Source organism: Lasioglossum baleicum, unplaced genomic scaffold, assembly GCF_051020765.1.
Source record: "Lasioglossum baleicum unplaced genomic scaffold, iyLasBale1 scaffold0047, whole genome shotgun sequence".
In the NCBI taxonomy this organism is placed as follows: domain Eukaryota; kingdom Metazoa; phylum Arthropoda; class Insecta; order Hymenoptera; family Halictidae; genus Lasioglossum; species Lasioglossum baleicum.
In genome coordinates, this window is record NW_027469107.1 from 211,790 (window position 1) to 226,917 (window position 15,128).

The following is a 15,128-nucleotide window of genomic DNA, read 5'->3' on the forward strand; positions in this document are numbered from 1 at the left end:
CCGCTGCCTCCTTCTGCGTTATCACAATCTCGCAGAAGGAGGCAAACGCTGCTGTTGACCTCTCGCTGCCGATCATGGGGTCGACCACGACCGGCAACGAGAGGTCCATGCCAATAACGCCCGTTAGGTCTCTGCGCGGCGCAGACCACGCTAGACAATCTTCCAGCGTATGCCGCGCAGAGTCCTGGGCCTCCTCGCAGTGGTGGCACTGCGATCCTCCCAGTGCCAGTTATGAACACACAGTTTGAGGAAACGGCGGTATGCAGGTAATTTAACTAATGCGCATGCATTGCTGCAACTTGTGCTGTATAATGTAGAATTTTTGTTACCGAGCCATCCGATTTTTATACATGTGCAAATATTCGTACATGCTGCATTGTATTTTTTCAACACGCGACAAGGAGGGGACAGAGGCGAGTTCCGGCTCGCGTCTGTGCCCTCCCCCCGTCCCACCCCCCCTGGTCGAACCGCATAGAACTTAAAAATATGATAAAATAAAAGATAAAATCAATAAATCAAAACGTGTATAGATACAATAGATAAAATAAAAGTCAATAAATAAATAATAATAAGTAAATAAATACAATGGACAAGACACAACAAACATAAGAAGGGGGGCAAAATAAAGGGGAATAAGAGATAAAGATAAAATTTATAATATAGAATATAAAATATATATATAGAATAAAATGAACTATTATAAAATAAAAGGAGGGGGGTCGACCGGCAGGTCGCATCTTTGTAGGGGGGGAGGGGATTATTGCTCCACCTCGCCTCCCGCGACCTGCCCACCCTTTGGGCGCCTTAACGGCCGGCTCCCCTTGGCGGCGGTCGAAGTACTAAGTAGTCCCACCGCCGCCATTACGTCTGCGGCCCCTTACAGGGGGCCGTCGGCCTCGTCGGGGTTGCCCCGCCGATGCTAACCTCCTGGCGGTGAGGGGTTCGGCTTCCCTCTCCCTCTCCGCCGCCTCCTTCTGCGTTATCACAATCTCGCAGAAGGAGGCAAACGCTGCTCTTGACCTCTTGCTGCCGATCATGTGGTCGACCACGACCGGCAACGAGAGGTCCATCCCAATAACGCCCGTTAGGTCTCTGCGCGGCGCAGACCACGCTAGACATTCTTCCAGCGTATGCCGCGCAGAGTCCTGGGCCTCCTCGCAGTGGTGGCACTGCGATCCTCCCAGTGCCAGTTATGAACACACAGTTTCAGGAAACGGCGGTATGCAGGTAATTTAACTTATGCGCATGCAGTGCTGCAACTTGTGCTGTATAATTTAGAATTTTTGTTACCGCGCCATCCGATTTTTATACATGTGCATATACTCGTACACGCTGCATTGTATTTTTTCCGCACGCGACAAGGAGGGGACAGAGGCGAGTTCCGGCTCGCGTCTGTGCCCTCCCCCCGTCCCACCCCCCCTGGTCGAACCGCATAGAACTTAAAAATATGATAAAATAAAAGATAAAATCAATAAATCAAAACGTGTATAGATACAATAGATAAAATAAAAGTCAATAAATAAATAATAATAAGTAAATAAATACAATGGTCAAGACACAACAAACATAAGAAGGGGGGCAAAATAAAGGGGAATAAGAGATAAAGATAAAATTTATAATATAGAATATAAAATATATATAGAATAAAATGAACTATTATAAAATAAAAGGAGAGGGGTTGACCGACAGGTCGCATCTTTGTAGAGGGGGGGAGGGGATTATTGCTCCACCTCGCCCCCCGCGACCTGCCCACCCCGGGGGCGCCTTAACGGCCGGCTCCCCTTGGCGGCGGTGGATGTACTAAGTAGTCCCACCGCCGCCATTACGTCTGCGGCCCCTTACAGGGGGCCGTCGGCCTCGTCGGGGTTGCCCCGCCGATGCTAACCTCCTGGCGGTGAGGGGGTCGGCTTCCCTCTCCCTCTCCGCTGCCTCCTTCTGCGTTATCACAATCTCGCAGAAGGAGGCAAACGCTGCTCTTGACCTCTCGCTGCCGATCATGGGGTCGACCACGACCGGCAACGAGAGGTCCATGCCAATAACGCCCGTTAGGTCTCTGCGCGGCGCAGACCACGCTAGACATTCTTCCAGCGTATGCCGCGCAGAGTCCTGGGCCTCCTCGCAGTGGTGGCACTGCGATCCTCCCAGTGCCAGTTATGAACACACAGTTTGAGGAAACGGCGGTATGCAGGTAATTTATCTAATGCGCATGCATTGCTGCAACTTGTGCTGTATAATGTAGAATTCTTGTTACCGAGCCATCCGATTTTTATACATGTGCAAATATTCGTACATGCTGCATTGTATTTTTTCCACACGCGACAAGGAGGGGACAGAGGCGAGTTCCGGCTCGCGTCTGTGCCCTCCCCCCGTCCCACCCCCCCTGGTCGAACCGCATAGAACTTAAAAATATGATAAAATAAAAGATAAAATCAATAAATCAAAACGTGTATAGATACAATAGATAAAATAAAAGTCAATAAATAAATAATAATAAGTAAATAAATACAATGGACAAGACACAACAAACATAAGAAGGGGGGCAAAATAAAGGGGAATAAGAGATAAAGATTGTTACGTCCGATGACGTAGTGCGTAGTTATAAGACTATATAATCATGTATTATCATATATATATATATTGCTAGCAATAAGTACACACCCATTGTAACACGAACATAATAGTTATAAGTGCATGTTACCGTCGTGCGTAAGCGATCCACGCACCGCCTATTCTCCGCTCTATCTTTCATTTTCCTTTCCCATTCCACTCATAAATCTTATTCCAAACCCAATCCCGTCAACTGTCCCTGTTGCCACGCGACGCTCGGTAGTACGTCATCGCGCCAGCGATTCCTACTCCTCGCGTTAGCGCTCCCTGACCTGCCAACCATTCCCACTCCTAATTACCCACTCCATTGACACCTCCCAAATCTAAGGAGCTCAATGGAGCATCCCATTCTTTTCAGCAGTTCCATTCCGGACTCCACTTGGAGTCATCCCCTCTCTTCTCAATCTCGCGTTCTAGTTCTTGCGTTATTAACATTAAGTATTCTGTGTAGCCGTCAACGGCATATTTCTTCAGTTCCTTTTTGTTAAAAGTTCACATTTGCATTTAAATCGACCTCTAATCATTCCGACTCCCTAACACTCGTCGTATGTGGTATCGAATCCTTCGTTGCATTCTTCACACAGATTCTTTATATATTGTGTGACAGAGCCCATCAGGTAGCTCGGTACAATCTACGGATTCTGTGTGAAGCCAGCTATTGTTTCCACTAACGTAAATTCACGCTTGTTACCCGCACGATACCACATGCCTCGTCGCGCCGGGCGTAAGTACCAATTGAAGAAGCTCCTCCGCGACTACTTCCGCGAAGAGGCCGTCAAAGACGAATTCACTAGAGTCATCGGTGTGCGCGGAGTTCCGATAATCATTCGCGATACGACATTCACAGGGAAAGTTCGCATCGTTCCGATCCAGAAGGAGCAGATTCCTTGGAGGGCACCTGTTCGACTTTCGCTGCAGCCTATCGATCTCGTCAGAGATCGATCCTCCTATCAGTCAGCTGAGCACGCTGCCTACCCGGCTCCCCAAGACTAACGAAGGCTGGGGGACTCATATTACGAGAACGGCGACCAGTATCGCTGTTGACTAGGTCAGGGTCCGGCCCTCGACCTCGCTCGAGACCGATCTTCTTATCTGCCGGCCGAGCGCGTGGCACGCCCGACTCACCCAGGGCGAACGGAGCCCGGAAGGATCATCTTACGAGAGCGGCGGCTAGTATCGTTATTGTCTAGGTCAAGATCCGGTGAGTGCTATCTGTAAACTGTAGGGAACCCGTAGCGTCGTGACCCGAGTTAGACACGGTTAGACTCGCCGTGTGGACTCAAAAGCTGAGTTAATTATTAGCGTCTTGATCCGCGAGCTCCTTTGTTGCTTTAAGCAACAAATTTAGATCGCGGGACGTAACAACAGAATCACTACAAAAGAAGCCGAAAATAAAAATTGTGAATATCAGCGAGGAAGAAATGGAGTTGGATGATGATAAATTAATAGATACAATCAAGAAACAGAATAGTATTGGTGAATCTCACATAAACATAGTAAAGAGAATCCAGGAAAGAAAATATATGGATGATAGTCAGACCAGGAGTAGAAGAAAAGGAGGTAGATCTATGATAATTGAAGTAGATGAAGTAACTCATGAATTGATGTTAAAAAAAGAAAAGTTGAATATAGGCTGGAGTAAATGCCCTGTATTCAATCATTTTAGTATAAGGAGATGCTTCAAGTGCTGGGGTTTCTACCATATTGCAAAAAATTGCACGAGAGATGAAACATGTCATAAATGTGCTGGAAAGCATAAATCAAGTGAATGTAAAGAGAAACATAATAAATGTATAAATTGTATGTTCAAAATAAAGACATATAATTTGAAAATAAAGGAAGATCATGATGCGTTGGATCCGGAATGTCCAACATACAAGAGGGCTATCGAAGAGGAGAAGAGAAGAGGTGGATGGGAAACCAAAAAATAGCAGTTACGGATTGAAGAGGATCAAATAATATATACAAATGCGCAAAGTTTAGTGGCACACAAGGACGAGATACAGCACCAGATTATGAAGAAATTAAATCCGGCGATCGTAGCATTGTCGGAGACAAGACTGATTGCGGAAATCGAAGACAGTGAAATAAGTGTACCGGGGTACAGTGTGGTCAGATGCGATGCAGAAACAAGGAATACAGGGGGGGTTGCTCTATATGTAAGAGACGACATCAAGTATGAGATAGTAGTATCGAAAAAATTAGAAAGAGTCGTTTGGTGTGCTGCAATAGAAGTGAAAGGGAAATTGTTTAAAGGAGTGTTAATGGTAATATATCATTCACCGAGTGCGTCACATGGAGAGTTTATAGGATTCTTAGAGGAGAGAGTAGAAGAAGTAACGATAAAAGAGGAATGTATATTATTAGGAGACTTTAATATAGATTGTATGACAGACTCTTATTATACAAATAAACTACTAACGACTATGCAAAGTCTAGGAATGAAGCAGTATATAGACAAACCAACGAGAGTTACCAATATTAGTAAAACAATTATAGATCTAGTTTTTGCGAATAAAGAAATAAATGTAGAAGTAATTTACGAACCCAAGATAACGGACCATGCGTGGATAAAAGTCGTCGTAAATACAAACAAGACTGTAGATAAGTATAAAGAATTCAGTGGAAGGGATTACAATAGTTATAATGCGGTTGAATTTGTTAAGCTAGTGGAGAGTAACCTTGAAACAGGGCAAGAATTAGATATTAATATAAGAGCAAGGAAACTAATCAATAGTATTGTTGATGCGCTAGATATCTCGGCACCTAAGAAAATTTTTAGAATACCGAAAATATGGGAAGGGAAAAAATGGTATTCCAAGGAAATAGAAGAGTTAGCGACTAAAAGAGATGAGGCATATAAAAAAGCACGGTACGATAACACGGAACAAAACTGGCAACAATTTAAAATTGAAAGAAACGCAGTAGTAAATTTAATTAGAACAAAGAGAAAAGAATACTATGAAAGCATGATTGATCATAACAGAGGCAATCCCACAACAATGTGGAAAACATTAAAAGAAATTATTAAAGGAGAACCAATAGGCGCGAAAGATGTAGAAAACATAGATTTTGAGATATTAGACAATAATATGGAGTGCGGTTTAGCTGATAAATTTAATTTATATTATATACAGAGTATTCAAGACGTAATAAAATCTATAGATCGAAATTATACAACAAGCCCAAATAAGAGAACTATTTATTATATTGAAAAGGAGGGAGAGCTGGAAAAACTTGAGCCAATTACGACGGAACAGTTAGGCGCAATCATTAGGGAATTACCAAAAAAGAAAGGCACAGAAGAAGGAATAACCAGCGATATATTACGAACAGCGTTTAGTGCGATAGGTAAAGAATATTGTGATATAATAAATAAGTCTCTGAGTGAGGGTTGTTTTTTGAAAGAGTGGAAAACATCCACGATAATTCCAATACCAAAAGTAGATAAACCAAAGAGAGCAAGTGACTATAGGCCTATTAATATACTACCAATATATGAAAAGGTATTAGAAATAATAGTGAAAAAACAAATTGATGATTACTTGGAAAGTAATAATATCTTAACGGAACATCAATCGGGCTTCAGAAAAAATTATTCGTGTGAAACAGCAATTCAAACAGTTATAGATGAATGGAAATTGTCTATTAGTGAGCGGCAAATAGTAGGAGTTATTTTTGTAGACCTTAAACGGGCATTTGAAACAATCGATAGAGATAGATTATTAGAGAAACTATATCAGTATGGTATTACAGGAACGGCTCTAGAATGGTTTAGGTCCTACTTAAAAGATAGAATGCAACAAGTTCGATTGAATAATGGATGGTCTAAGATACTGACAACGGAATATGGAGTGCCACAGGGTTCGGTATTGGGCCCATTGTTGTTTATAATATATATGAATGACCTTGTTAAATTTTGCTCCGAAGTATGTAATATAAAAATGTTTGCAGACGATACCCTAATATATGTAACAGGAGAGAGTAGTGCGGAGGTTGAGAGTAAATTAAATATAGCATTTAGCATAGTGGAGTCATGGATGAATACAAATAAACTGAAGTTGAACGCGGGGAAAACGAAATATATGTTAGTTAGAAGTATAAGAAAAGAATTGAGAGGCAATACTATTGTGAGATGCATGGATGGAAAGGAAATTGAGCGAGTAGAAATAATAAAGTACCTAGGGGTAATTATTGATGATAGACTCAGATTCAACGATCATTGTGATTATATGTTAAAGAAAATAGGGAAAAAAATAAGTTTTTTAAATAGAATAGGAAATGATATCTCGGCTTACACTAGATGTACGATATATAAGACAATTATAGCTCCTCACTTTGAGTACTGTGCGACACTACTAATCGATATGGGAGAGACACAGTTAAGTAGGCTCCAAAAAGCGCAAAACAGAGCAATGAGAGTCATATTGCAATGTGACAGACGTACAAGGATTAATTGTATGCTCCAAACGCTGCAATTCATGAGTATAAGACAAAGGCTGTACTACAATATGTGCATATTTATTTTTAAGATCTTAAATAATATGATGCCTGTACAATTTAGTAATAGACTTAGAATAGTAGGCGATGAAAGTGCAATACAAACACGACAAGCGGGGAATATTGCGGTTGAATTTCGTAAAACGAGAAGTGCCCAAAAAAGTGTATTCTATGAAGGAATATTAATGTATAACGCACTACCAGACGAAGTAAAATGTTGCGATAATGTAGACGTATTTAAGAGAACGTTAAAGGAATTCGTGACAACAAATGTAATGTAACATCAATGTAATACAAAATAGCTGAGAAAGCTAATAATCAATCTCTCTCTCTCTCTCTCTCTCTCTCTCTCTCTCTCCCTCTCCCTCTCTCTCTCTCTCTCTCTCTCTCTCTCTCTCTCTCTCTCTCTCTCTCTCTCTCTCTCTCTCTCTCTCTCTCCCTCGAAAAAATTAATGTTCGTTCACAAAAACTGTAGTTAATATAAATTCACAAATATAGACATTTTGGGATGCAGTATTTTTCAGCCAAAAAAATTACTTCTTTTCATCGAGGTGTCCTGATTACACTATTTAATATTTATTCTGGGTCTTTTGTGTAAATGAAAAACAGTCCTTTGTGGTAACAATTAACGCCGTTAGTTGAGGATGGTTGCTCGCAATGTATTAAAAATTAATATTTAATGAAATGAATAAATTCTATATAGTTTCTTAGAATTTGTAAGGTGTATTTTTTAGAGGACCTAACTGGACCTAATCGTATAAACAGATCATTTTCATTAGACCTCCCTCTACATATTCCCACAAAAAATCATATCCGAACCGATCGGATCTTGGAAATTATGATTGTTTAAAGTTATCGGGAACGTGTCACCTGACGCATATGAATATTTTTGCAATTGCATTAAAAGTTCGTACCTACCTAAAACAAGTATGTATTTTTTGACAATAATATAGTTAATCTATTAATTTTATTGTTAAAAGCATAACGAACGGTAATAATATAACTGGACTAAGAGTTTCATAGTTTTCCTTAGTGAATATCACTGTTTTTGGGTAAGTATATCTGTCAATTTATCTATGCAGATAAAGTAGTATGTTAATTAGATTACATTTTATATCTGACAATATTTGTTGAATATAATAATTTTAATCTCAGTTTTTATGCCTGCAGATATCCAGAAGCTGCAGATTTAATAATTAATTAAACTAAACAAATTGGCCAAAAGTTTACCTGTTAACATCAATTTAGAAACGTTTTGCTAAGATTAATTGGCTTATCGTTTATATTTGTTATATTTTTGTTCATATTTTTACCTTTTATAAACACTGTTTCGGCTTCGACCGACGCACAGTGGGGTATTTGGCCTGTTTAGCGCGCCAAAAGTCGAAATTTTTACTTTGTTCAAAATGACTAAAACTTTTTACCCATGTACCTGAATATACATATATGCAAGTAATCTACAATAATATTTTTCCATAAACGGTACTATTTAGTAACCTATAGATACTTGAAAGTAACATATTCTCGTGACCGAGAGAAGCATGGAAAAACTTGTGTTAAAGAAATGATCTTTCTCACAAGTTTAGTGTATCAAATCGAGATAAAAACATACCTAGGATGTAAAGGAAGGTTTATAGAGTAATTTTACTGCTTTTTGTTTTATACTCTTCGGTGGTTTTGATAGAATAAACAATTAAAAGTGATACAATTTTTTTTCAGAAAATTAATATGTATCATGTAATAACTTTTTTTCTCCGCATAACACCTCTTTAATTTTTTTAGGGGTTAATCATTAGACATTGCTTTATACAATCCTGAAAAGTTTATATGCGGTCTCTTGCTGTAACATACCTTTTTATGCGATTTAGATCAGTATGGCATGAACCGACCGTATATCATATGACTGATAATGATGAAATAACTGAGCTGTAGGTGATAGATACTTGGAAGTAAATGAAGGAAAATGAAAGTCATTATTGCTAGAATATTAATTTATATTATAAAAAAAAATTAATAAAAATTGTAGGACCGACATAATGGTAGGAACAGGTTCTCTCTCTCGTATCGCAAGGAATAGGAATTGGGATTTCTCTCTGAACAAAGAATATATTTTCCAATTAGTTTCATACATCGAAAGTTTTCGTAAAATTTACAATAAACCTTTGAAGAAGGTTAGCAACGAAAGATTAAACTAATTTCGTACTAACTTCGTACTAACTTCGTACTCTCCCTAACCTATGGGCGGCCGTGGTCTTACCTCGTCCTCTCCCACAGGCGCAGCAAAAGTGATTTCTCCGCGATCGTCTACCGGTATTTATACTAGTCGTTGCTAACCCTTGTTTGGGCGTTGTTAGGGATTTTAGAAGTTTCTCGAACATGCGGCCTTCTAGAACATTCGGTCGCGGCGCGATTCTTTTCTTTATCTCAGGGTAGTGCCGAGGCGGATTGGCGCCCCTGGGGTTGTCTCGTTCCTCGTCGCGTTACAAAATTAATTAATATTTATAATATATTTTTTTTTTACGAAAAAATGTTTGAAACAAAAGTTTAACAGTATTAACCTCAATATAAACTTCAATATATAAAACTTCGAAAAATTTTGTTTAAAACAAAAAAACAAGGTCGCTTCGATTTTTTAAACATTAAGTTGTATTTTTGATTTGATAGTGATGTAGCTGGTGTTAAGACGAATTCAATGATATATAATAGTATGACCTTCACACTATTGTTACGGATAGAGAATATATTCCGTTCGTTCCTCACGGAAATCTCTTCCAGATCATCTCTGGCGGGAAGCGTCCTAGATAACCTTTCGAACCCTTTGATTTAGGACCGAGCTCTGGCTCCGGTTTCGTTGGAAGTGACAAAAACGAGAGTCTGGCCCTAAGCCCTAATCTCTGAGCGCGATTAGATAATGAACAAAGTATTCCATTCATTGTAGGGGTATATAAACCCTTAGATTCTCACTCTCGCGGGTTAGTACTGCAGTAGACACGTATCGCGTCACGTCGTGCTGCATTTCGGAAAGTTAACTTCTAACAAGATCGGGCTAAAGTACCTTTCGGATCAAAGTCTAACATTATAGATTCCGTTTGTTCGGTTTATAGTCTATTGGTCAGTGTTGAAGTTGTTTCCGAGTCCCCCGCATTGCCAGTGCGTGAAAACCGAGCACCGTAGTTTAGGTAAATTCTTTCTTTCATATTTCATATATTTTTCTCTCATTTCCAATCGCGACACATACACACTTGTACTACAGAATTTTATAAGTAGAATATATTTGTGTTATTGGTAATTAGAGCAAGTTCATTGAACCTATAATTATCGTCCAAAATCCTTATATAGTAATTGAACGTTCCCACACGATACAACCTTACCGCTCGGGTTGTATCATTTAGATTATATTAGTTACGAGGTCTACTAACTATCCTAGCGACTCCCTGATTTCGCATCAGGTTCGTTCGCGCCTTACCAATTATCAAATAGAGATTTTTCCTACCTAGTGGCTCCCCGACTTCGCATTGGGTTCGTCCACGAAAACTGTACCAACCTAGCGGTTCCCTGATTTCGCATCAGGCTCGTCCGCATCCTAACAGCTCCCTGATTTCGCATCAGGTTCGTCTGTGCCTTTATCCAACGTCCCAGCGGCTCCCCAATCTCGCAATTGGGTTCGTCCGCGCTATTCTACAACCTCCTAGCAGCTCCCCGGTTTAGCATCGGGTTCGTCTGCGCGTCATTTCCTAGTGACTCCCCAATTTCGCATTGGGTTCGTTCACGAAGTTTCACCTTCCCAGCAGCTCCCTGATTTCGCATCAGGTTCGTCTGCGTCTGATTCCATTCCTAGAGGCTCCCTGATTTCGCGTCAGGTTCGTCCTCACTGTCTACATTCCTAGCGGCTCCCCAATTTCGCATTGGGTTCGTCCGCGTACCTTAACTAACAAATTGATACCATATTCCTGGGTTTATAACCCTTCGCCGGCCACTCGTGCTACTCGCGGCCCTGGCTCGTAACACTATTAATAACGTTGTTAACAACGTTGCAATAGTTTTTACACTATTAGTAACGTTGCAATAGCAATTTCTCTTAATCTGACAAAAAAATGTTTGAAACAAGAGTTTAACAGTATTAACTTCAATATAAACTTCAATATATAAAACTTCGAAAAAATTTTGTTTAAAACAAAAAAACAAGGTCGCTTCGATTTTTTAAACATTAAGTTGTATTTTTGATTTGATAGTGTTGTAGCTGGTGTTAAGACGAATTCAACGATATATAATAGTATGACCTTCACACTATTAATAACGTCGCAATAGTGTTGGCGCGCTAAACAGGCCAAATACCCCACTGTGCGACGGTCGGAAAGCCTGAGTGCCGGGATCGCCCAGGTTTGGACGCGCGAGGAAAGGTGTAACGGTCACGGAACAAAGGTTAAAGAAAACTCTCGGCGAACGACATGATTTAGATCGACTACACACGTTGCTTTATTAATGTGATTCGTGAGAAATTGAGCGCGCACGGCACTGATTCGCGTAAGTGCCAGTAAAGCGAGTTTCACAAGAGTTTCGAAAGACTATGTGTACTCTGAGCGCGATGAAAAGAAAGTCTCTCCGCTTCGCCGAGGGGGTTCCCGAATAGGCCCAAGTCGACGAACGCGGTGGTCCGCGATTGGCGGATCGATCGCAGAATCGATTGTTTCGGGATTCGAATCGAGGTAGTTTACGGGTCACGACGCGACGGCGAGCCGTTGAGAACGCGGTGTCGAAGATCATAACACACGGCGTGTGTTCTTGAAATAGGTAGAAAAACCCAGCGTGTCTCAATCGACCGGTAAACCTCTCGATTCGAATCCCGAACAAACACATTACACATACATGAAATAATACGAAATAACAAAGGTTGTAATATATAGAATGAACATGATCTTAAAACAATTAAATAGAAAAAATTATTTATAATTATTATAAAAAATATCTTTTGACACGCTTGTGAGGCGTTTTTACCTCCTCGAATTTATATTTTACGTATTCTATATGTTAGAATATCTTTATTAATCAGAGCGTGGCACGCTCTGCCCGTACTTAACTGCCAATATTATATATTTCACATATAAAACGCGGTTCGGTACGCGCGCGGCACGGAACGTGGTTCGCGGTAAAAAGGCACGTCTGTCTCCGTTCGACGCCACAAGAAGAAGACCGCCGCAAACAGAAGCGAACCAACATGAGGCAACTCGCCACGAGGCGGCGCGGCGCCTCTACGAAACACACATACGCAATGACCCACGGATTAGCGCCAAATTTCAACACTATAAAACATTACATGTATGAAATGTAAATATAAAATACATATTTAGTAAGAGTAAAAAATAGTTTGGGAGATTATACTTAAACAATTTTATTTTAATACAAAAAATCAATGAAAATTAATTAACAATTATTGTTTAATACAATAGAAAAAATTTTATTTGTCAACAGTTAAGATTGACTATTTTTTAAATGAATTTTAGTGCAAATTTCATCCCGATATCTCTTATGGTTCTAGAGTTATAACAAAATGTCACTAAATTTCTCGATCCAGCCCACTGTGAGTCACCATGACTCAGCGAATACATAGAATTAAATACCCTGTTTAGAACAAATGCCACTAACGATCTTGAAAAGAAATTTTGTACAAATTGATGAACAACGCGGTATTCGGTAAAACTATGGAAAAATGTTCGGAATCATGTAGACGTAAACCTCGTGACACGTTGGGGATCGGCTACATGGTGCAGAGGCAATTATCGCGAAACCAAATTTTCCATAAACGCTATGCATTTTCCGAAAAGTTTTTTCAAGAAACCAATCTATGTGGGTATGTGCATATTAGATATATCCAAAACCTGCTTGTGCGAATTTCATCATGAGTACATGGTTCCTCGATATGGTAAAACCTGTAAGGTAATGTACACAGACACCGACAGCATAATTTATCATATTATGTGTGAGGTCATTTATGAAACCATGAGACGCGATATTAACTGTTTCGACACAAGTGATTATCCGATAGAGAATAGGTGTAATTTCCTACTTGTAAATAAAAAGGTTCCTGGCTTGATGAAAGACGAGAACAATGGGATGATAATGATGAACTTTGTTGGACTGAGAGCAAAAATGTACACATTGCGTGTAGATGGAAAATCTGATACAAAAAAAAGCAAAAGGTGTAAAGTCTAACGTTGTAAGGACAACAATATCGTTTGATGATTACATGGGATGTTTGCAAGATGAAATTGCTATGAGTCGTACACAGACATCCATACGATCGAAATTGCACAAAGTGTTCGACGATCGGCTGGAGAACTACGGAATAAGCTTCCAGGACAATATTAAGAAATTACGTGTAAAAGAAACGCGTCGACCGATCTTGATAGAGAGATCCATGGATATGATATGTTCAACCGTCATATTGCATACTGTACATGCGCTATAGCTGTACCTGTACATGCACTATACCTGTACATGCGCTATACCTGTACCTGTACCTGTACCAGTCTGTAGCTGTTCCCGTACCTGTCTGTAGCTGTTCCTGTACCTGTTCATACCTGTCTGTAGCTGTTCCTGTACCTATCCATACCTGTCTGCAGCTGTTCATGTACCTGTCTATACCTGTCTGTAGCTGTTCCTGTACCTGCCCATACCTCTTCTGTAGCTGTTCATGTACCTGTCTGTAGCTGTTCATGTACCTGTCTGTAGCTGTTCATGTACCTGTCTGTAGCTGTTCATGTACCTGTCTGTACCTGTCTGTAGCTGTCTGTAGCTGTACCTGTACCTGTCTGTAGCTGTCTGTACCTGTCTGTAGCTGTACCCGTACCTGTCTGTACCTGTCTATAGCTGTCTATAGCTGTCTATAGCTGTCTATAGCTGTACCTGTATTATCACTATTAAGTAGCATTCATCGAGTCATATCAAGTTACCATAAAATCATCAACCTTGAGTCGGTTCCCCTTATCTTTATCTTTTCAAATGCATGTAGGATCGTGTCCGAACGGAAACACGTTCGAACTTCGCTCAACACGTGTGGTCCACAACCGCTTGTGGTGATGTCACTTCCCGCGAGTTGATGTGGAAGTCACATCCTCGTACCCCCCCCCCCTTTTGGTTTCTTTTTTATTTTTAGGGAATCCCTAAAATCTGGTTGTTTTTCCATGATTGCAAGGGTGCGGGATTCGCGCGCCTTCTCATTTCTCGATAATACAAGATTCGGGTTTTTCAGTAGTCGCAAACGCTGGATAAAACATCGATCTAGGGCGCTATCTCCCACAAAAGTTCTATTTTTTCGTTTCCGAGGCGTAATTCGCATTACTCGCAAGCATAAACCTGCGCATACACAGTTACTCCAATTAATATTCGGACGCTCCAAAAAGAGACGATGACTAAATTTTTTAATATCGTACTATACGATTTCAACTTTTTCGGGAAGCTAGGGCAATTAGTTTACAACAGGTCGTGAATTCTTAGATATAGGCCGACAATCGTTAAAATCTGAGATTTTTACCATCTCTAAACGTTTGTAGCTCAGTGCAACGTCGACCGATTTAGACTAAATTTTAATTAACACAGATCTACAAAACGTATTTTATAAATTTTCAATATATACCCAGACAACCAAGCGAATCGGAGCCACATCTCGAGCCCAGCGTGTCGACGCCACCAAACGGTCACGTACAATGGTCGACCCTATTCGCAGCTGTCCAAGCCACACGATGACTAGATTGTGGCCACGCCACAAATGAGCGAGAGGGCTCGTAGTGTTCCCTGGACACGGATCTTGACACATGATGTCGTTGCCACAATCCGGGATATCGTGCCCAGTTTAACGATCGGGCCGTTGTAAGAGGGCAGCACATAGCCGCACTAACTCTTCCTTTTTACTTATTTTGTACGCATTCAAGGCGGGAAAATTAAATGATAGATTTTATTTATTGTAGTATTTGTAGTAGTTTTCCTAGACTGCGGATCTTTATGCAAAATAAAAATTGTCTGCA